Consider the following 23,165-nt stretch of genomic DNA (forward strand, 5'->3'; position numbering starts at 1 on the left):
CGCAGACTTTCAGTGTTAATCTGGACCTTCAGAACAGGGACACTACTCGGGGCCTTCCCCGTCCGATGTAATGCTCCCTCAACACTCCCAGGCTTTCTCGGCCTTTGTCCTTCGTGTCGTGGAATATTAGCCCCAAGCTTGTATCGTCGAGCAGCGGTGCCAACTCACAGTATGCGTCCGCATTAAGCTTGTCGTCTTGGGCTTGTTCCTCCGCCGTCAGTGGTCCCGCGGGGGCCGCCAAGATCACCGCCTTGAGTCCCGCGCCGTGCATGCAACATAGCATGTGCTCTTCCCAGAGCTCATATCCCTCCGCTTTCCCATTAAATGAGGGCCATTTGCTTCTTCCCTTGGTCGCCATCCTCTTTCTTGGTGGTTGGTGGTAGGTGTAGCTTAAGCTTTGTTGGCCTAGTACGCTAGCCACGCGGTACTCCCGGTGCTACTCTGGCCTACACGTCAGCTAAGCTAGCTACCCTTATTATTTTGCCCCTGCGAGATCTGGGCCCATAACCTGTTAACAGAAATGGCTATGGGGCGACAATAATATGTACAAGAGGCATGGTTTCCATCTGTGGCCTTGCTCTGCTGGCAGCGGTTCATTCACATTGACTCATACCACAACAGCTCATGTGTTCTCCTCTCCGGGAGAGGCATGTGTGGGAAGAAGAAAAAGTAGGAGGGAACCAAGACTTATATACTCCCAACCTGGCGTAGACAGTAGAAGCTCCGACCTATAGCGCCCTCCAGTGGACAAGGATATATATGCAGTCATGGGAGTAGTAGAGGACAGTTACAGTTAGTTCAACAGTAATCATAACTAGCCATCTCTCTGTCAACGAAATTAAAGACAGACTCAGCATCCCTGCCTCCTGACACATCAAAAAACCCAATGAAACGTTCCTGTATTATGCCTGCAGCATCGACATAGCGTACAATTATGGACAGCTGGGCTTTGCAAGAAATATCTGTCGCCTCGTCTATCTGCCACGCAAAAAACGGCGCAGCTGCAATATCACGTTTGATTTCATCTTGAACGGTTGCAGCTATAGCTTCAATCAAGTCATTTTGTATGGTCTTAGACAACCCAGAAAATACAGTGGCCGATTTAAAATGCGCAGCTAGAACATCATCATAGCGGGACAGCAGTTCTATCATCTCTCTGTAGTTTCCCTTATTATCAGACGTTAACATCTCATCATGCACCCTAAATGCTTGTTCCTGACGACCCAATAATGACACAGAATCAATAAATCTTTTCATAATGTCACAGTTTTTCCGGACCGTGTCGTTATGCTTTGCCAACTGGAGACGCTTTCCTTCATCAAGCAGAGTATCAATTCTGACTTTTCCCAACAGACTTAATTGTACTTCAGCACTGACGTGATCATTCGATTTTTCATGAATCCTTACAGACCTGTCGAAATTCAGTATATCCGCAAATCCTTCTCTTGCAAACTTTGAACACCCGAAACCTCCAGCAGGAGACTTAAACATAATGCACGGCCAACAATACGTGCGATTGGTTTGCATGCTCCCAGTTAACCACAGCACTTTATCATACTTAGCTGGTTGAAAACGACGTTGTCGTCCTGACGCAAGTTGTTGACTCAAGTTGATGTTTGGTTTTGGTCTTCCGTCTGCTTTCACTCTTAGCTTTTCTTCATAGGAGAATGTGTGAAAAGATTCCCGTAGGATCCGATCTACGATGTTTGGAGCAGCATCCATAATTCTTTGCAAAAATAATTACCTATTAGCCAGCTACAACAAGTTAGTTAGAACTACACTACTGTCTTCAACTGAGATAAAAAAATATATATATATATATCATCCAAGTAAACGATGCAGTGCACAACAATAAGTGAACAAGTGAATAAAGATCTTAAAATATGAATGATTATATTAGGCAAATTAATGTCTCCAGTCTCTTTCAGGCAAATTGCACACGTGAGATGATGCAACACAACTTCTAGAACACTGACGCCAGTCCAGCTGCAGCTGCGCAGGTATACGCACTCATCGCACTGGCATTGCCAGGCATTCTCTGATTGGATTTCAAGGCTGTCAATGATTCAATCCCCCATTCAATGGCAAGAGCTTAAATGCACGGACTGGGTTTAGATGACGTTAATAGCCTATTTTGATTGGCTATTATTTAATCCCGGTCAGCCCGTGCAGGGAAAGTTGCACCAGATTGATTGACAGCTAGCCATTAATACAGTGCAGGCCTGATCAGAGAGCTCAGAGCTGTACATTTTGGCCATTTTTGAAGAAGAAAAAAATCACTGGAATTTTTTTACAGTGGAAAACATTTATAAAAAAAATATAATAATAATAATAATAATAATAATAATAATAATAATAATAATAATAATAATAATAATAATAATAATAATAATAATAATAATAATAATAATAATAATAATAATAATAATAATAATAATATATGTAAATTAATAATAATTATGAATTATGAGTGAATTTGTGTTTCACGTGTTGTCATGGAGAAACCTCCACTGGTCTGAACACTAAGTGTGTCTGACTCTTAACCACCAAAACCTGCACGGAAGTATGGCGTATATCATGCCAGTTAGGGTTCAGTGTATATTGTTTACCTTTACTCTTACTCATAGTCTATTATTCAGATTACATTTTATTACCTATATTTATTGAGAGTAACGTCTAATACAGACCAGACTTTTTTCTTTTCATGTCAACGTTCACATGCACAATATACGCTTACCTAGGATTTGACTTGATTCAACAACAAAGCAGTCGGGGCAGTGGCAAGCCGAAAACGGTCGAAAGTGTTGGATATTCTTTTTCACAACTGATAGATTACATTTTTAGAGACTAAAGTACCGAAAAAAGGTACCGTTGGCATACCAGTATCGATTCACAGGTACCGGTACCGTATCGGTTCAAATGTGAACGGTACCCATCCCTACTGAACACACAACTGCAGGGCAAGGGCATTTTTGCTCATGAAATGCATAGCCATGTGAAAGCCTTCATGACAAAGTTGCAATTAATTTCAAGGCAACTAGGCAGCAACAATCTCGAACACATGAAAACCCTGAAAGAAGTCAAACCATCAGCTGATCACCGGCACAGGTACTCATCCATGTTGGGAGCACTGCATGATGAATTTTCAAGGCGTTTAAGATTTCAAAAAGGTTGAGGATGAAATGCAGCTGGTTTCCTCTCCCTTTACCTGCAGTGTTGATAGTTGTTCAGCTTGAACTCATTGACCTGCAGTCTGATTCACTACTGAAAGAGCACTTTAAGTCAGCATCACTGCTAGAGTTCTACTCTGCTCTCAAGGAGGAGAACTTTCCAAACATGAGGAGACATACTCAGAAGATGTTGGTTCTCTTTGGATCCACCTACATATGTGAACAGACATTCTCAGTCATGACGTTTACCAAATCCAGGTACAGATCCTCTCTCACTGATGAACATCCGTCAGCTGTGCTTCGCATCTCCACCTCAGACATTCAACCTGACTGGATTTCTCACACTGAATGAAAAATAAAGAACTGAAGAACACTAAAATGTGGGAATATAACAAGTGAAATGGGACACTTGATCCTTTTCTTTTTTTTCTGCACAGTAAAAAAAAGAACTGAAGAACTGTGGTAATTTGGAGTTTAGGAGAGGTGAGGACTCAATCTCAGGACGGTGTTGTGTAGGGTAGAGAGACGAGGCAACGAGTCGACGTTCCAACAACAAGCTTTTACTGAGCAAGAACACGAGGATACAATACAAAGGGGAAAATAACAAAAGCACGGGCGGGTGCTGGTTACTGAAAAGCACAGAAGGGTGCCGGTTACTGGAGAGCATGGAAGGGTACTCCGGAGAACGGTAAACAGTAAACAGGTAAACAGGGATCTCAAAACAATGACGCAACACTGGGAGACAGGGGCAGGGAGAATATATACTAACAGTGATTGCTAAACAGGAACAGCTGGGGAAGAGGGGAACATGAATAAGGATACACACAGGAACATGAATACGCTGGGGAAAAGGGGAACATGAATAAGGATACACACAGGAACAAGAATACACAGAGGAAACAAGACTAGACACTAACAATAACATTGTAACATAACAACACAGGGAACTAGGACTAGACACTAATACAAGTACACTAGACACGCATTAGTGATAACTAATAATAGGCAGCCAGGTCTTGAGCCAGGTAGGGATTCAACATTGTGACAGAATGAGAATATATGTACGTAAAGGTCCATATGAAGGGTGGTAAGGGCGACGGGCCATAGCACCGTGAACAGACCGCCCGGGGGCGCCAGAGGACTGTCCAGAAAGATCAGATCATGACAAGAACACTAAAATGTGGAAATATAACAAGTGAAATGGGACACATGATTTGCACAGTTCTGAAAACATTAAATGTTTAATATAGGCATGTAAAGTCAAAAAGGCTACAAAACTGGGACACTTTTCTTTACACAGTTCAGTCACATGTCTTGTTTATTTTGGCTACAAAGATGATGTGATGTCTTTAGAAAGCTAAGAAAATCCTTGTTTCAATAGTATATGAAACTCAAAATGCCCTTTGTTATTAATGTGACTGAAAATGAGTTAAATGTTTCACATTTTGTTTATCATTTTGGAAATTCTATTTGAATAAATTATATTTTTGAAAGCTAACCTCACATTTTAATTGCCAAATAATAACACTCTTATTCTCTCATACCAGCGGTCAAAACAATGCCATTTACTGCTTTTTATATAGAAATAAAATGTATATTATGCATAATTGAGTTCGGAATTTTGGCCCGGCCCTCCAAAATATTTTCAGTCGCTCATTTGGCCCCCTGGGAAAAATAATTGCCCACCCCTGGTCTAATATAACCGATAGGGCATACAGATCCTCTCTTCTCCTCCTCTCCTCTCTTCTCCTCTTCTCTCTTCTCCTCTTCTCTCCTCCTCTCTCCTCTATACCTCCCCTCTCCTCTCCTCTCCTCTATACCTCCCCTCTCCTCTCTTCTCCTCCCCTCTCCACTATAGGGAGGTGTAGTCTGATGTCACTTTGGACCGCCCGTGAGGTCCACCCGTATAGGGATTTATCATTGGGAAAATGGATTATCGGCTATTGTAACAATTCTGCCTCATGAACATTGAAAAGCTTTCCATTTTTGCACAAAATGAGTTCCCTTCTATCACTAACATTATTGTTTAAGCATTTTTGGTTGAAATAAAATTCGGCGATTTTATTTTAAAATTAATTGTGAATATGTTCATGTTGAGCTATAGATTGTGGATGAATACACACAGAAAGGTACACCATGCACATGTTCATGCTTTATTTGTTTTAAACAAGACGATTTAGAAATGGGCAATGGGGGGAAATACATTGCAATTTCGCGAGGTGGACCGGCCGGAAACAGCAATGACGTAACCACTACACCTCCCTATACCTCCCCTATCCTCTCTTCTCCTGTTCTCTCCTCCCCTCTCCTCTATACCTCCCCTATACTCTCTTCTACTCTTCTCTCCTCCCCTCTCCTCTATACCTCCCCTATCCTCTCTTCTCTCCTCCCCTCTCCTCTATACCTCCCCTATCCTCTCTTCTCCTGTTCTCTCCTCCCCTCTCCTCTATACCTCCCCTATCCTCTCTTCTACACTTCTCTCCTCCCCTCTCCTCTATACCTCCCCTATCCTCTCTTCTCCTCTTCTCTCCTCCCCTCCCCTCTCCACCTCCCCTATCATCTCTTCTCCTCTTCTCTCCTCCCCTCTCCTCTATACCTCCCCTATCCTCTCTTCTCCTCTCTTCTCCCCCCCCCCCCTTGTTACCTCTAGTGTCCAGCCCGTGGGTGGACGTAGACCACGGCTGCTGTTTTGTCCTCAGCTAAACCACTTAAGACACTAATGCGTCGTCCAGACAGATACTGTACAACTGTAACCTGTACGACATTCATCACTGGCTCTGTTTTCACAGGAACCAAAAATCTGAATTTTAAAGAGTGTGTGTCAAGTTATGTGGTTTTTTTCCCCCCCTTTGGTAACAGTGCTGCCCAAACTTGAAAACGGCTTGAACCTCAACAGAGGACGCTGGGACAACTCGACTTCATATTGCAGATTTTAATGACTTTTTGCTCCAACACATCATCATTTGTTGCATCATCAGAAGTAGGTTGAAAACCTTTAAAGAAAAACACAAAAATTAGCCACTCTACAAATAACAAGTGCATGCCAAATAATCAAATACATTTCAATTGTAGTATTTTCAGTATATGATTATTTCTTCCCTCCAAACACATTTATATATTCTTTGGCTATTTTACAGACCAAATCAATTAGTTTGAATTTCAATTTAACCAAATTACATTTTATACATTATTTGGCTATTTTACAGACCAAATCAATTAGTTTGAATTTCAATTTAACCAAACTACATTTTATACATTCTTTGGCTATTTTACAGACCAAATCAATTAGTTTGAATTTCAATTTAACCAAACTACATTTTATACATTCTTTGGCTATTTTACAGACCAAATCAATTAGTTTGAATTTCAATTTAACCAAATTATATTTTATACATTCTTTGGCTATTTTACAGACCAAATCAATTAGTTTGAATTTAAATTTAACCAAATTATATTTTATACATTCTTTGGCTATTTTACAGACTAAATCAATTCGTTTGAATTTCAATTTAACCAAATTACATTTTATACATAATTTGGCTATTTTACAGGCCAAATCAATTCGTTTGAATTTCAATTTAACCAAATTACATTTTATACATCATTTGGCTATTTTACAGGCCAAATCAATTAGTTTAAATTTCAATTTAACCAAATTAGTCTACCAACCTTCCAAATACATTTTACTTTAAATTTAACCAGACCAAATCAATTATGTTTGAATTACATTTAACCAAACAATTGTTACTTGATCACAATGGACCCAAAGTAAACAAAACAGCTTGCCAAAAGGCATCCCCTCCTATCTAGTTACACAGTACACCCAAACATTCATTAATTGGAATGATTCCCACAAAATTGCCACCAACCCAGCCCTCCACAGGTACAATTTATAGTGATTTAAATTCACAATTACACAACTACAAACATACATACCAATGGCGTCTCTGGAGTGATTCTTTCACTTGGTTCCCTCTTTTCTAATTCTAAATGGGCATTCTTCTCCCACTGAAGGAAACTAGTCCTTCCACTGCAAAGAATTTTTTTTCCTCTGCCTATTCCACCCCAAGATGGCATTCACACCTGAATTGCATTGCTGCTCATTACCCCCTGCAGCAATCAACTCTCATCACAGCAGCTCAGGGTTGGCGGCCATCTTGTCACAAATCATACCCCTAGAATGTATTTAGGAAAAATGAACCATTCCCACATTGTATATATATAATATAAATAATATATAATATGAAACAAAGATAAATGTAGACATTGGGTCTCATTCCCGAAAATTTTTCAAAGATATATTCTGGAAGACTTATCTTGGAACCACTGAGACATAATCTATGACAAGTACACTCTGAGTCCTGAACATGCTGGAGATATGTCTTAAGTGGCTGAAACGGTCGCAGAAATTATATGATCTGATATCTGCTTGGAGAATGGCATTCTGTCGTAAACTCCAAAGCGTGTTCCCGTTCAGCTCATTTGCATACAAACCACGCCCCCGACAGTCCTTATAAAGCAACTGTTGACGCAGCTGTGTGAAATGGAATGGCGGAAGTGCTTTGAGAGCCGCGTGATTACGAAACCTAGCGTCAGTCAGTGCCAATCAGAGAGCGTCTCCGAGAAATGCGACTAGGTTTCATAAACACGCTTGCGCCCATCAAAACTAGATTAGATTAATGTATTGGCATCATATACAGCTCGCGGTACACACCTGCCGCAGCGCGCGCGCACACACGCGCGCGCGCGCAGTACTGTATATGAATGAATGAATGACATATAATATATATAGCCTACGGGCCGGCGGGCGTAATGAATGAAGCAGTATGGCTTATTATTCCATAAGCCTATAGGCTACTGTTCATTCGTAGGCGCACACAAGACTTGTTATGGAATTATATTAATGCAGTCTATTTCCACCGATTAGCTTTAGTTCTTATTTATTTATCCACTGTCATTTCAGTGTTGGTGTATAGGCTATATAGTGTATTTCAATATAAGTTTAATTGATATATTCGAAGGAATGCAGGTTTATAGCTATATCAACCCCCTCCAATGTACAGTAAATGACCAAGTAGGCTATGGTTTTGTCAATATTCCAATGTACAGTTTTGCTTGTCAACCTCCTCCAACAGTTTCTACGTCAAATGTACTCTCTTTTCTGGACTCTTTTTGTATCACAAACAGTACTGTATTTGCAAATCTGGTATGTCATAAATGTATAGATGTAGCAGTACTGTCTATCTGTGTCGTGTGTGTCATATATGTTATGATGAATTGAAAATGGGGGACCCTGATGTAAACAAGATGAAATTCTTTCTCTGGTCTGCATCCCCTTATGTAATTGAGCTGTACTGTACTGTACCCATTCTGCAATCTGTTAATAAAGTTTTCAATCAATACCAATCAATGGGATACATTGCATGTTGACCTGCATTCTTTCAAATGTATATAATTAATCATTAAAACAGATGTGTAACAAATAAGAAATGCAAATTCCACAGAAGGCATTAAATTATTATTATTTTCAATCATTTCACAATAATTGCATAATTGTGTTTGAATATCTGAGTAATTAAAGTAATTATACATTTGTCCAAAATAGCTGGTTCAGATATGGTTAATCCAGCTGCCCTGTGATCAGATGAATCCATATTATTTATTTTTCCGACATCAAATGCGTAATTTCTTATCATACAAATATTGTCATATTTATTTTAATTATGATCAAGTAATTAATTCCAAGGAGGCCTGTAGCGTTAACATGAAGGAATCACTATGAGAACACAGTCTGTCAAGTTGTAATAAAGTTTTAAATTAGTCAATCAATCATGAGATTTGATCGTGGGCTGAGAGCATATTTAAGAGTGCTCCTCAGCACTCTTGGATCTGCTCTCAAATAAGATCTCAGGAAAATTTGAGGACTCCCACTCCCAGCCCTAATATGTCTTAAATAGGCCGAAATCTGGCTAAGACGAAATATTTTGTCGTAACTACGTTCGAGAATGAGACCCATTGTCTTAACAGTGTGTTATATAGCCTTACCTTTAGTGTGTTATATAGCCTTACCTTTAGTGTGTTATATAGCCTTACCTTTAGTGTGTTATATAGCCTTACCTTTAGTGTGTTATATAGCCTTATCTTTAGTGTGTTATATAGCCTTATCTTTATTGTGTTATATAGCCTTATCTTTAGTGTGTTATATAGCCTTATCTTTATTGTGTTATATAGCCTTATCTTTATTGTGTTATATAGCCTTACCTTTAGTGTGTTATATAGCCTCATCTTTAGTGTGTTATATAGCCTTATATTTAGTGTGTTATATAGCCTTATCTTTAGTGTGTTATATAGCCTCATCTTTAGTGTGTTATATAGCCTTATCTTTAGTGTGTTATATAGCCTTATCTTTAGTGTGTTATATAGCCTTATCTTTAGTGTGTTATATAGCCTTATCTTTAGTGTTATATAGCCTTATCTTTAGTGTGTTATATAGCCTCATCTTTAGTGTGTTATATAGCCTTATCTTTAGTGTGTTATATAGCCTTATCTTTAGTGTGTTATATAGCCTCATCTTTAGTGTGTTATATAGCCTTATCTTTAGTGTGTTATATAGCCTTATCTTTAGTGTGTTATATAGCCTTATCTTTAGTGTGTTATATAGCCTTATCTTTAGTGTGTTATGTAGCCTTATCTTTAGTGTGTTATATAGCCTTATCTTTAGTGTGTTATATAGCCTTATCTTTAGTGTGTTATATAGCCTTATCTTTAGTGTGTTATATAGCCTTATCTTTAGTGTGTTATATAGCCTTATCTTTAGTGTGTTATATAGCCTTATCTTTAGTGTGTTATATAGCCTTATCTTTAGTGTGTTATATAGCCTTATCTTTAGTGTGTTATATAGCCTCATCTTTAGTGTGTTATATAGCCTTATCTTTAGTGTGTTATATAGCCTTATATTTAGTGTGTTATATAGCCTTATCTTTAATGTGTTATATAGCCTTATCTTTAGTGTGTTATATAGCCTTATCTTTAGTGTGTTATATAGCCTTAGCTTTAGTGTGTTATATAGCCTTATCTTTATTGTGTTATATAGCCTTATCTTTATTGTGTTATATAGCCTTACCTTTAGTGTGTTATATAGCCTTATCTTTAGTGTGTTATATAGCCTTATATTTAGTGTGTTATATAGCCTTATATTTAGTGTGTTATATAGCCTTATCTTTAGTGTGTTATATAGCCTTATCTTTAGTGTGTTATATAGCCTTATCTTTAGTGTGTTATATAGCCTTAGCTTTAGTGTGTTATATAGCCTTATCTTTATTGTGTTATATAGCCTTATCTTTATTGTGTTATATAGCCTTACCTTTAGTGTGTTATATAGCCTTATCTTTAGTGTTATATAGCCTTATCTTTATTGTGTTATATAGCCTTACCTTTAGTGTGTTATATAGCCTTATCTTTAGTGTTATATAGCCTTATATTTAGTGTTATATAGCCTTATCTTTAGTGTTATATAGCCTTATCTTTAGTGTTATATAGCCTTATCTTTATTGTGTTATATAGCCTTACCTTTAGTGTGTTATATAGCCTTATCTTTAGTGTTATATAGCCTTATATTTAGTGTTATATAGCCTTATCTTTAGTGTTATATAGCCTTATCTTTAGTGTGTTATATCTTTAGTGTGTTATATAGCCTTACTTTTAGTGTGTTATATATTTATTGTGTTATATAGCCTTATCTTTAGTGTGTTATATAGCCTTATATTTAGTGTTATATAGCCTTATCTTTAGTGTTATATAGCCTTATCTTTAGTGTTATATAGCCTTATCTTTATTGTGTTATATAGCCTTACCTTTAGTGTGTTATATAGCCTTATCTTTAGTGTTATATAGCCTTATATTTAGTGTTATATAGCCTTATCTTTAGTGTTATATAGCCTTATCTTTAGTGTGTTATATAGCCTTATCTGTAATGTCTTATATAGCCTTATCTTTAGTGTGTTATATAGCCACCCTTATCTTTAGTGTGTTATATAGCCTTATCTTTAATGTCTTATATAGCCTTATCTTTAGTGTGTTATATAGCCTTATCTTTAGTGTGTTATATAGCCTTATCTTTAGTGTGTTATATAGCCTTATCTTTAGTGTGTTATATAGCCTTACCTTTAGTGTGTTATATAGCCTTATCTTTAGTGTGTGATATAGCCTTATCTTTAGTATGTTATATAGCCTTATCTTTAGTGTGTTATATAGCCTTATCTTTAGTGTGTGATATAGCCTTATCTTTAGTGTGTGATATAGCCTTATCTTTAGTATGTTATATAGCCTTATCTTTAGTGTGTTATATAGCCTTATCTTTAGTGTGTTATATAGCCTTATCTTTAGTGTGTTATATAGCCTTACATTTAGTGTGTTATATAGCCTTACCTTTAGTGTGTTGTATAGCCTTATCTTTAGTGTGTTATATAGCCTTATCTTTAGTGTGTTATATAGCCTTACCTTTAGTGTGTTATATAGCCTTATCTTTAGTGTGTTATATAGCCTTATCTTTAGTATGTTATATAGCCTTATCTTTAGTGTGTTATATAGCCTTACCTTTAGTGTGTTATATAGCCTTACCTTTAGTGTGTTATATAGCCTTATCTTTAGTGTGTTATATAGCCTTACCTTTATTGTGTTATATAGCCTTATCTTTAGTGTGTTATACAGCCTTATCTTTAGTGTGTTATATCTTTAGTGTGTTATATAGCCTCATCTTTAGTGCATTATATAGCCTTATTTTAGTGTGTTATATAGCCTTATCTTTATTGTGTTATATAGCCTCATCTTTTGTGTGTTATATAGCCTTATCTTTAGTGTGTTATATATTTATTGTGTTATATAGCCTTATCTTTAGTGTGTTATATAGCCTTATCTTTAATGTCTTATATAGCCTTATCTTTAGTGTGTTATATAGCCACCCTTATCTTTAGTGTGTTATATAGCCTTATCTTTAATGTCTTATATAGCCTTATCTTTAGTGTGTTATATAGCCTTATCTTTAGTGTGTTATATAGCCTTATCTTTAGTGTGTTATATAGCCTTATCTTTAGTGTGTTGTATAGCCTTACCTTTAGTGTGTTATATAGCCTTATCTTTAGTGTGTGATATAGCCTTATCTTTAGTATGTTATATAGCCTTATCTTTAGTGTGTTATATAGCCTTATCTTTAGTGTGTGATATAGCCTTATCTTTAGTGTGTGATATAGCCTTATCTTTAGTATGTTATATAGCCTTATCTTTAGTGTGTTATATAGCCTTATCTTTAGTGTGTTATATAGCCTTATCTTTAGTGTGTTATATAGCCTTACATTTAGTGTGTTATATAGCCTTACCTTTAGTGTGCTGTATAGCCTTATCTTTAGTGTGTTATATAGCCTTATCTTTAGTGTGTTATATAGCCTTACCTTTAGTGTGTTATATAGCCTTATCTTTAGTGTGTTATATAGCCTTATCTTTAGTATGTTATATAGCCTTATCTTTAGTGTGTTATATAGCCTTACCTTTAGTGTGTTATATAGCCTTATCTTTAGTATGTTATATAGCCTTATCTTTAGTGTGTTATATAGCCTTACCTTTAGTGTGTTATATAGCCTTATCTTTAGTGTGTTATATAGCCTTACCTTTATTGTGTTATATAGCCTTATCTTTAGTGTGTTATACAGCCTTATCTTTAGTGTGTTATATCTTTAGTGTGTTATATAGCCTCATCTTTAGTGCATTATATAGCCTTATTTTAGTGTGTTATATAGCCTTATCTTTATTGTGTTATATAGCCTCATCTTTTGTGTGTTATATAGCCTTATCTTTAGTGTTTCAAGTTTCAAGTTTCAAGTTTCTTTAATAGTTGTCATACAGAAGTACAGAATACTTTTGTACAAAATGCTTCTTACTGTTGCGCTCCAGAGACTGTGCAAGACAAGATAAGTATGAAATAAAAACATAGTAAAATTAGAAGTAAAAAAAAATAGGTCACAGTGTTCAGTTTAGACATATGTACAATGTTCGATGCAGAATAGACGTAGTTACCATACAATATACAATACTGTGCAGTGTACTAATATACAATACTATATAGTGCAAGGCAGAAATGGAGAAATGGGACGAGGTGCAATTTAGGTACAATTCACAGTAGGTGTATGAGTTGTAGTGCAAATCCTTTATCAATAAATATAAAGTGTAAGTGTGTTTGTGTGATCTAAAGTGTGGAGAGTGGGTGCTGCAGTGTGTTGTTTGTTTGAGTGAGTGTGTGCGTGTGGGTGTGTGTGCTGTGTGCATTTGATGGTTGTTGCATAGTGATTATTGTTCGTTTAGCGATTATTGTTCGTTTAGCAGCCTGATGGCCTGGGGATAGAAGCTTCTTCTGAGTCTTTCTGTGCTCGCCTTAAGACTCCGGTATCGCTTGCCTGACCGCAGCAGTTCAAAGAGGCAGTTGTTCGGGTGGCTCGAGTGTTATATGTGTTATATAGCCTTATCTTTAGTGTGTTATATAGCCTTAGCCTTATCTTTAGTGCATTATATAACCTTATCTTTAGTGTGTTATATAGCCTTATCTTTAGTGTGTTATATAGCCTCATCTTTAGTGCATTATATAGCCTTATCTTTAGTGTGTTATATAACCTTATCTTTAGTGTGTTATATTTCGTATATAGCTTATGCTTTGCTCTATTGGAACTGTCCCTTTAATCATATACTATCATGAAAACTTTCACCCACATGTACGCCCCCATCTGCCTGACCACTCCCACATTCGCTCCTATATAAGCAGGTCATGGCCATACTATCAGCTCCTTCCCTACTTTCACCACCGAAGCCCGTGTAAAGCACCGCTTAAGTTTAGTGTTAAAGTAGTTAGTTTAGTTATAGGAGCTGTGTTGGCATTTTCTTTTGTTTCTCCCCCTCTCACTAATTTACGGGAATTCGGCGCTTCGCATTTGGGGCGCGCATCGCTGAGCAGTTCCCCCGCCGGCGTTGTGCTCCGGCTGTGCAGCTGGACCGATGGGCTGGTGGGTGGTGTCTCGCGACGCTAGCCTCAGGTGTGTCAGTTGTGCGGGGTCGGCTGCGCAGGCTTGCGGCCCCGCAGAACAGCCGGATCCAAGCGGGGATTCCTCCACTGCCTCTCCATCGCGGGATGAAGGGGACGAGGGGTTCCTGTTTGATGCCCCACGGAAACAGAGGCTTTGTTTTTCCTGGGAGCCCCAAGTCGAGTCTGGGTTAGAGTCCCAAGTCTCTGAAGAGGGATGCCCTCTGCTAGTCGCACTGGATGCTGGCTCCCGCCTATCCTATGGAGACAGTGAGTGCAGCCTCCCGGCATGATGAGTGTGAGTTTGAGTGTTTTTTAGCCCGAACTCAAGGCGGCAGCAGCCCGCATGAAACGGAGCTTGCTGCCGACACCGTTGTATATCTCTGGTAACGCCGTCTTGTGAGAGAGACGGGTGTTGTCCCCCCTTTTTTCTTTGGGATAAAGAAGAGACAGTCGGCTCTTCACCCTGTTCCCCTGTTCACCTGTATACCCTGTTCACCCTGTTCACCTGTTCCCCTATTCACCTGTTGACCTGTTTCCCTGTTCAGCTGTTCACATGTTCCCTTGTTCAGCTGTTCACATGTTCCCTTGTTCACCATGTCCACCTGTTCACCTGTTCACCCTGTTCACCTCTTCACCCTGTTCACCTGTTCACCTGTTCACCATATTCCCCTGTTCACCTGTTCACCCTGTTCACCTGTTCCCATGTTCATCTGTTCACATGTTCCCTTGTTCAGCTGTTCACCTGTTCACATGTTCACCTGTTCACCCTGTTCACCTCTTCACCCTGTTCACCTGTTCACCCTGTTCACCTGTTCACCATATTCCCCTGTTCACCTGTTCACCTCTTCACATGTTCACCTGTTCAGCTGTTCACATGTTCCCTGTTCACCTGTTCACCTCTTCACATGTTCACCTGTTCAGCTGTTCACATGTTCCCTGTTCACCTCTTCACATGTTCACCTGTTCACATGTTCCCTGTTCACCTGTTCACCTTGTTCACCTGTTCCCCTCTTCACCTGTTCCCCTCTTCACCTCTTCACCTGTTCACCCTGTTCACCTGTTCCCCTCTTCACCTGTTCACCCTGTTCCCCTCTTCACCTCTTCACCTATTCACCTGTTCACCTCTTCACCCTGTTCCCCTATACCCCTCTTCACCTCTTCACCTGTTCACCTGTTCACCTGTTCCCCTGTTCACCTCTTCACCTGTTCATCTGTTCACCTGTTCATCTGTTCACCTCTTCACCTGTTCCCTTGTTCACCGTGTTCACCTGTTCCCCTGTTCACCTCTTCACCTGTTCACCTGTTCCCCTGTTCACCTGTTCATCTGTTCACCTGTTCACCTCTTCCCCTGTTCACCTGTTCACCTGTTTACCTCTTCACCTGTTCACCTGTTCCCCTGTTCACCTCTTCACCTGTTCACCCTGTTCACCTATTCACCCTCTTCACATGTTCACCTGTTCACCTCTTAACCCTGTTCACCTGTTCACCTCTTCATATGTTCACCTCTTGCCCTGTTCCCCTGTTCCCCTGTTCACCTCTTCATCTGTTCACCTCTTCCCCTGTTCCCCTGTTCACCTGTTCCCCTGTTCACCTGTTCCCCTCTTCACCTCTTCACCTGTTCACCTGCACAAATCCCATGGGAATCCTCACCAAATGTCAGGCTCTACTGCACATCTGGACCCAGGCACCCGTTGACCATAAATACATGCAAATGTTTGTAAATAGAATATTTGTATGAATATGAAATATGAATTATCAAATGAAAACATTAAACTGGGAAATGGCAATAATATGGGCTCTTTAACTGTTTGTATGGATTCAATCAGGTACAAAAATATATAAAATTTAAATTGTAAAGCCCCAATCTGGAATGTGGGGATATTCACATAACATTCTTGAGAAGTGTGCTTCTTTAAAAAGGAAATTAGTGTTTTACTTTTGGTAAACTTTTGGAAACGTTGGTAACACTTTACAATACAGCCTGCGTTATACAGTCTAATTACCCCAAACTTACAGTGTAACTACAATGAATTCATGAATTTACGGTGTAACTACACTGAACTTATGGTGTAACTACACAGAATATATGGTGTAACTACACTGAACTTACGGTGTAACTACACTGAACTTACGGTGTAACTACACTGCTACACTGAACTTACGGTGTACAAACTTATGGTTTAACTACACTGAATTTACGGTGTAACTACACTGCTACACTGAACTTACGGTGTACAAACATATGGTGTAACTACACTGAATTTACGGTGTAACTACACTGAACTTACAGTGTAACTACACTGAACTTACGGTGTAACTACACTGAACTTATGGTGTAACTACACTGAACTTATGGTGTAACTACACTGAACTTACGGTGTAACTACACTGAACTTATGGTGTAACTACACTGAACTTATGGTGTAACTACACTGAATTTACGGTGTAACTACACTGAACTTACGGTGTAACTACACTGAACTTATGTATAATTACACTGAACTCATACTGTAACTTTGTATGAAACCGTACATATATAATGTTTACCGGCTCCTACTGTCCGCACAACAGAAGACAACAAGACAACAAGGAACAATAAGGATCTAGAGTAACTTCCTGACATTTACCCTGTATGTGAATTCAGCTGTACCTACATTTAACCCTTTCACTGCGACAATACAGAAGTTTAACCCTTTCACTACCACACGACAAAGAGTTAACCCTTTCACAACCACACTACAGAAGGTTAACCCTTTCACTACCACACTACAGATGGTTAGTGTGGTAGTGAAAGGTTAACCTTCTGTAGTGTGGTAGCGAAAGGTTAACCTTCTGTAGTGTGGTAGTGAAGGGTTAACCTTCTGTAGTGTGGTAGTGAAAGGTTAACCTTCTGTAGTGGGGGCTAAAGTGAGATCACTGATTGATTCTTAGGGGCGGGGCTACAGTGGGATCACTGATTGATCTGTGGGGGCGGGGCTACAGTGGGGTCACTGATTGATGCGTGAGGGCGGGGCTACAGTGGGGTCACTGATTGATTTGTGGGGGCGGGGCTACAGTGGGATCACTGATTGATTTGTGGGGGTGGGGCTACAGTGGGGTCACTGATTGATTTGTGGGGGCGGGGCTACAGTGGGGTCACTGATTTGGTATTTTCACATCTGACTGGAAAAAAAACGTATTCCAATTTTTGTTTCTCCCCATTTGGACGTTCACACAAAAAAGAAAAAGAAAACAAATTTTATCTGTGCAACAAATGGTTTAGAAATACAGAGGTGTTGGTAACAATTTAGTGGCACAATAATAATAATAATAATAATACAGTACCTTAAGAACTAATGAGGAAGTACATGCTAACCAAGGGTAGGAATAAATATTATTGAACTCATAGTTAACAGTTAGAATTAGAGGTAAGCAGGTAGAAGACGAGGATCTTGAGAGGCACACAGAGAGTTCTTCACTGGACGTGTCGTTGGGGAGCCAAGTGGAAGCCATCCTGGAAGAGCTTCCCTGCACTGAGACATCCGGGACGCAACGTATAGTTCCTCTGCAGATGCTTATACGCCATCGTCATGCCCCATACATGACGGTGTCCCTTGCGTGCGTGGAAGCAGTCTCCCCCTCTCCGTGTCTTAGAAAACAGGGGGAGCCTATTTGACCTTGTTGACTGATGTAGCAACACGGAACCTATAAGGCGGCCCTCGTATCGGCTCACACTGACAATGGTTTGGTGTCGGGGGGGGGGGGGTTATCACATGACCGGCTGGCTGTGAAGCTAATGGAGAGTTACTCTCGTTCCCACACAAAGAAACACAAGATTGATTAAACAATTCACACTGTCGCTCGCGTACACACAGACGCAATGGATAGCTAGCTTCACAATCACACCTAAAAATAGTGTCGAGAGAAGGGTAACATAATAATGTCTACACAGGACATTCTGAGAGGGAGAGAGTGAGGGAGGGGGGGGGGGATCCCTACAAATTGGTCCCCTAATGGTGGTGAGCGAAAGGAGACATGTGTCACAATGACACTGAACATCGACGGAATGAAAGAAACGGCTAAATCTGACATACAGGGAGACAAATACAGAAAGTAACAAATAACATTAGGAATAATACGTAAAAACAGGAAGAAACTAAAGAAGAAGAAAGAGACCTACAGAGATACAAGTAAGTTACAGAATAAACCCTTTACAGTTTTACATCACCACAGATTCCAAAGGAGAACATTGATCAAGCTGGTAGGTACAGTAGAGTACAGTAAGTCCTGTGTGGGGGGGGGGTTACCGAATTGCAACGGGAAGGGTTGGGCATCACGTGAAAGCAACTCGTGGGGGGGGCAGACGGGGGAATTGATTGATTACGGAGGTAGAAGGCGGTCATTATCTATTAACCAGAGCCGGGGGAGGGAGTGGTGGTCTCGGGGGAGGGAGTGGTGGTCGGTCCTTCCCAGCTGTACGGCGGCGGCGGCATGGTGGGTCTAGGGAACAAGGGCAATGGCAATTCGCAGGTTTCCGGGTTCAACAGGAACCCTGAGAAGGTGCTGCTGGACTCGTTCTCGACGAACATTCCGTTAGTCCAAGCGTCCCTCACCTGTATCCACACCATGTCACCCATGGCCAGGCGCAGGATCAGCTGGTGGGAGGCGATGCTGAGCTCGGACGTCTCGGTGACCTTCACCACCGGAAAGAAGTTGTGGAAGAGGCCGACCTTGAGGATCCTCTCGGACACGGTGAAGCTGAAACTGAAGACGTAGGTGCCGTTGACGGGCGCGTAGTAGATGCCTTGGTTGGTGTCGTAGTGGCCCTGCACGTTGTACAGCATGCCTTCAAACTTCACGGGAACACCGGGCGGAGGGAAGGGTCTCATCAGCGCCACGGTGAAAGCCGACTGGACGGTGGCCCTGCAGGGCCCTGGAAGGCCCTTTGACCCCATCTCCCCCTCGTCCCCCTTTGACCCCGTGTTTCCCATCTGCCCCCCGGCTCCCATCGGGCCCAGATCTCCCTTGTCTCCCTTATCCCCCATCCTGCCGTGAGCTCCGTCCTCGCCGTCGGTGCAGTTACACATTCCCTCCTCCCCCTGATCTCCTTTCAGTCCCACGGAGCCTGGTTTACCGGCGTCTCCCAGTTCACCCGTGTCTCCCTTCGGACCGTGGGGACCGGCGGGGCCTGTGGGTCCGCCCGGACCCATGGGGCCGGGGAGTCCGGGAGGGCCATCTCGTCCCGGGGAGCCCATGGCCGCGTCACAGGCCTGGGGACAGACGCCGTCCGCTCCATCAGCCCCGTGTTCTCCTGGGGGCCCTTCGAAGCCACGGTCCCCCTTGTCACCTGTAATACAAACCAACAGGTATCACCAGGGATCTAAATGGACTGTGTTTATAGAGCAGCTTTTATCCAAATCGCTTTACAACTTGTGCCTCACATTCACCCGTTCACTTACACATTCACACACCGATGGCAGAGGTGCCAACCTGCTCATCGGGAGCAGTTAGGGGTTAAGTGTCTCGCTCAAGGAACTTTCAGATTACCAGACTACCTCTCTACCTCCTGAGCCACTGTCACCCCCTAATCTAGAGTAGGATAACATTTGGTCGGTTTACAACGTATCCAGATTTGTTCAAAGATTTATTAGGCTTGAACAAGGAGATCATCTGTGCTGAGAAGAACCTTCTCCTTACATCCCTCCAATCACCCCCTGGCTTTGGACATGTGGTCACTTGATCAAATATGTACTAAAAAACAAATATCTCTCCTAATTGAGAGTGAACTGGCGCTGCACTGATGGCTGCCTTTCTGATCGCTCTGTCGAGACTGTGCTTTCTTTTGTTAATTTTTATAGTATTAGGAGTTTTATTTGCACCAACTGTTGGTGCATTATATGTGTATGACCGTCAGTCAATCATTGACATTGGATTAAGGAAAACTTACCGATTGGATTGCTCTCTGGATCGGATCGCTGAACAGCAGAAATGGCCCGCCGAGATCCTTTGTTATGGCCATGGCCAAGACCAGGAGAAGCCGCCGCGAAGACGTGGAAAGAGAGCCGGGGTCCGAAACAGACTGAGGTCCAAACGACACAGAACCACATTGCCCAGCATATTGTTGGCCAATGTGCAATCGATAGGAAATAAACTGGACGACATCAGAGCACGGATCCAATTCCAGAGGGACATTCGGGATTGTAACGTCCTCTGTTTCACAGAAACTTGGCTGAGTCCAGATGTCCCGAATCACGCAATAGAACCGGCAGACCACTTCTTCGTTCTCCGCAAGGACCGGACGGCAGAAGAGTCACTAAAGAAGAAAGGAGGCGGCATTGCCTTCATGATAAACAAGGAGTGGTGCGATTTAGGCAACACAAAGGAACTGTCTAACCACTGCTACCCAGACCTGGAGTTTATCACGATAAAATGTCGACCCTTCTTCCTCCCAAGAGAGTTAACGTCCATCATCCTCATCGGAGTGTACATTCCACCACACGCGAACACTGGGGTCGCACTTTCAAAACTTCACGACGAGGTAAACAAACTCCAGACAGCTAATGTTGACGCTGCCATTTTGGTTCTGGGTGATTTCAACAGCGCGCGTCTTAAAAAGGTGTTGCCGAATTTCTATCAGCATGTGACCTGTCCCACCAGAGGCGAGAACATATTAGACCATGTATACTCGCAATTTAAGAATGGGTACAAGTCACAGGCTCTTAGTCCATTCGGTAAAAGCGATCACGCCGCCATATTTCTTTTGCCAAAGTACAAACAAAGTCTCAAGCGAACGCCGGTGGTCTCGCGAGAGGTTAAGCGTTGGGCCGTGACGTCAGAGGAGTCACTCCAAGCTGCACTTGGATGCACAGACTGGAGTGTATTCCGTGATAACACAGCCAATATTAACGAATACACCGAAACGGTGATTGACTATGTCTGTACTCTGGTAGAAGAAACAATCCCCTCCACCAAAATTTAAATCTACCCAAATCAAAAGCCCTGGGTAGACAAATCCGTCCGTGAGGCTCTGAAAGTGCGCACATCAGCATACAACACCGGGCTGGTGACAGGCAACATGGAAGAACACAAGATGGCAAGATACAACGTCAGGAGAGCAGTAATAGAGGCAAAACGGCGTTACAGGGATAAAGTTGAACTTCAGTTTGAACAGGCTGACTCTAGAGGCATGTGGCAGGGCCTCAGAACAATGACAGACTACAAAGGCACCCCCCTCAAACTGAACAGTGACATCTCCTTAGCAAATGATCTCAATTCCTTCTATGCGAGGTTTGAGGCTGTGAATAACAACACCAGCCTAAAAACCACGGCAATGGGGGGGGGGGGTCTGCTGATGGAGACTCAGTGTTCAGGGTAACAGAGCATGAGGTGAGACGGATCTTTAAAAAAGTGAATATCAGGAAGGCAGCAGGACCGGACGGCATCCCCGGCCGCGTCCTAAAAGTCTGTGCCGACCAACTGGCCCCGGTATTCACTGACATCTTCAACCTGTCCTTGGAACAGGCTGTCATCCCCACCTGTCTGAAGAAGTCCACCATCATCCCTGTACCCAAAAAATCTACGCCAGCTTGCCTCAACGACTACCGCCCTGTAGCCCTCACCTCCATAGCCATGAAGTGCTTTGAGAAGCTAGTGAAGGGCTACATCTGTTCCTCCCTCCCCATCAACCTGGACCCTCTGCAATTTGCATATCGCCCCAACAGGTCCACGGAGGACGCCATAGCCCATGTGCTGCACACAGCAGCATCACACCTGGACAAGAGGCAGGGGAACTATGTGAGAATGCTGTTCATCGACTACAGCTCAGCATTCAATACCATAGTCCCCTCCAAACTCATAGCCAAGCTCAGGGACCTGGGCTTGAACTATGACCTCTGCCAGTGGGTCTTGGACTTCCTGACGGGCAGACCCCAGGTGGTAAGAGCCGGCAACTGCACCTCCTCATCAATCACGCTCAACATAGGGGCCCCCCAGGGCTGTGTTCTGAGCCCCCTCCTCTACTCCCTGTACACACATGACTGCGTAGCACAGCGGAACAACAACACCATCATCAAATTTGCTGATGACACAGTAGTGGTGGGCCTGATCTCTGCCAACGACGAAAGGGCCTACCTGGAAGAGGTAGAGAACCTGTCACAGTGGTGTCAGGAGAACTGCCTCTCCCTGAACGTCAGCAAAACAAAAGAGATGATTGTGGACTTCAGGAGGTCGGGGGTCAAGGACTACAGCCCCCTCAGCATCGACGGGGCACCGGTTGAGAGAGTGAACAGTTTCAAGTACCTCGGAGCCCACATATCCGAGGACTTGACATGGACCACACACATTGACAGTGTTGTGAAGAAGGCACGACAACGCCTCTACTTCCTCAGGCGCCTAAGGAAGTTCCAAGTCAGTCAGAAGATCCTTAGGAACTTCTACTCATGTACAATAGAGAGCATCCTGACCGGCAACATCACCTCCTGGTTTGGGAATAGCACTGCACAAGACCGTAGCAGACTACAAAGAGTGACACGTTCAGCCGAACGCACAATTGGAGGGGGGCTTCCCACCCTCCAGAACATTTACAACAAGCGGTGCAAGGGGAAGGCTAAGAGAATTATTAAGGACTCGAGCCACCCGAACAACTGCCTCTTTGAACTGCTGCGGTCAGGCAAGCGATACCGGAGTCTTAAGGCGAGCACAGAAAGACTCAGAAGAAGCTTCTATCCCCAGGCCATCAGGCTGCTAAATGAACAATAATCACTATGCAACAACCATCAAATGCACACAGCACACACACCCACACGCACACACTCAAACAAACAACACACTGCAGCACCCACTCTCCACACTTTAGATAACACAAACACACTTACACTTTATATTTATTGATAAAGGATTTGCACTACAACTCGTACACCTACTGTGAATTGTACCTAAATTGCACCTCGTCC

Source organism: Notolepis coatsorum (assembly GCF_963971535.1).
Source record: "Notolepis coatsorum genome assembly, chromosome: 1".
NCBI lineage: Eukaryota > Metazoa > Chordata > Actinopteri > Aulopiformes > Paralepididae > Notolepis > Notolepis coatsorum.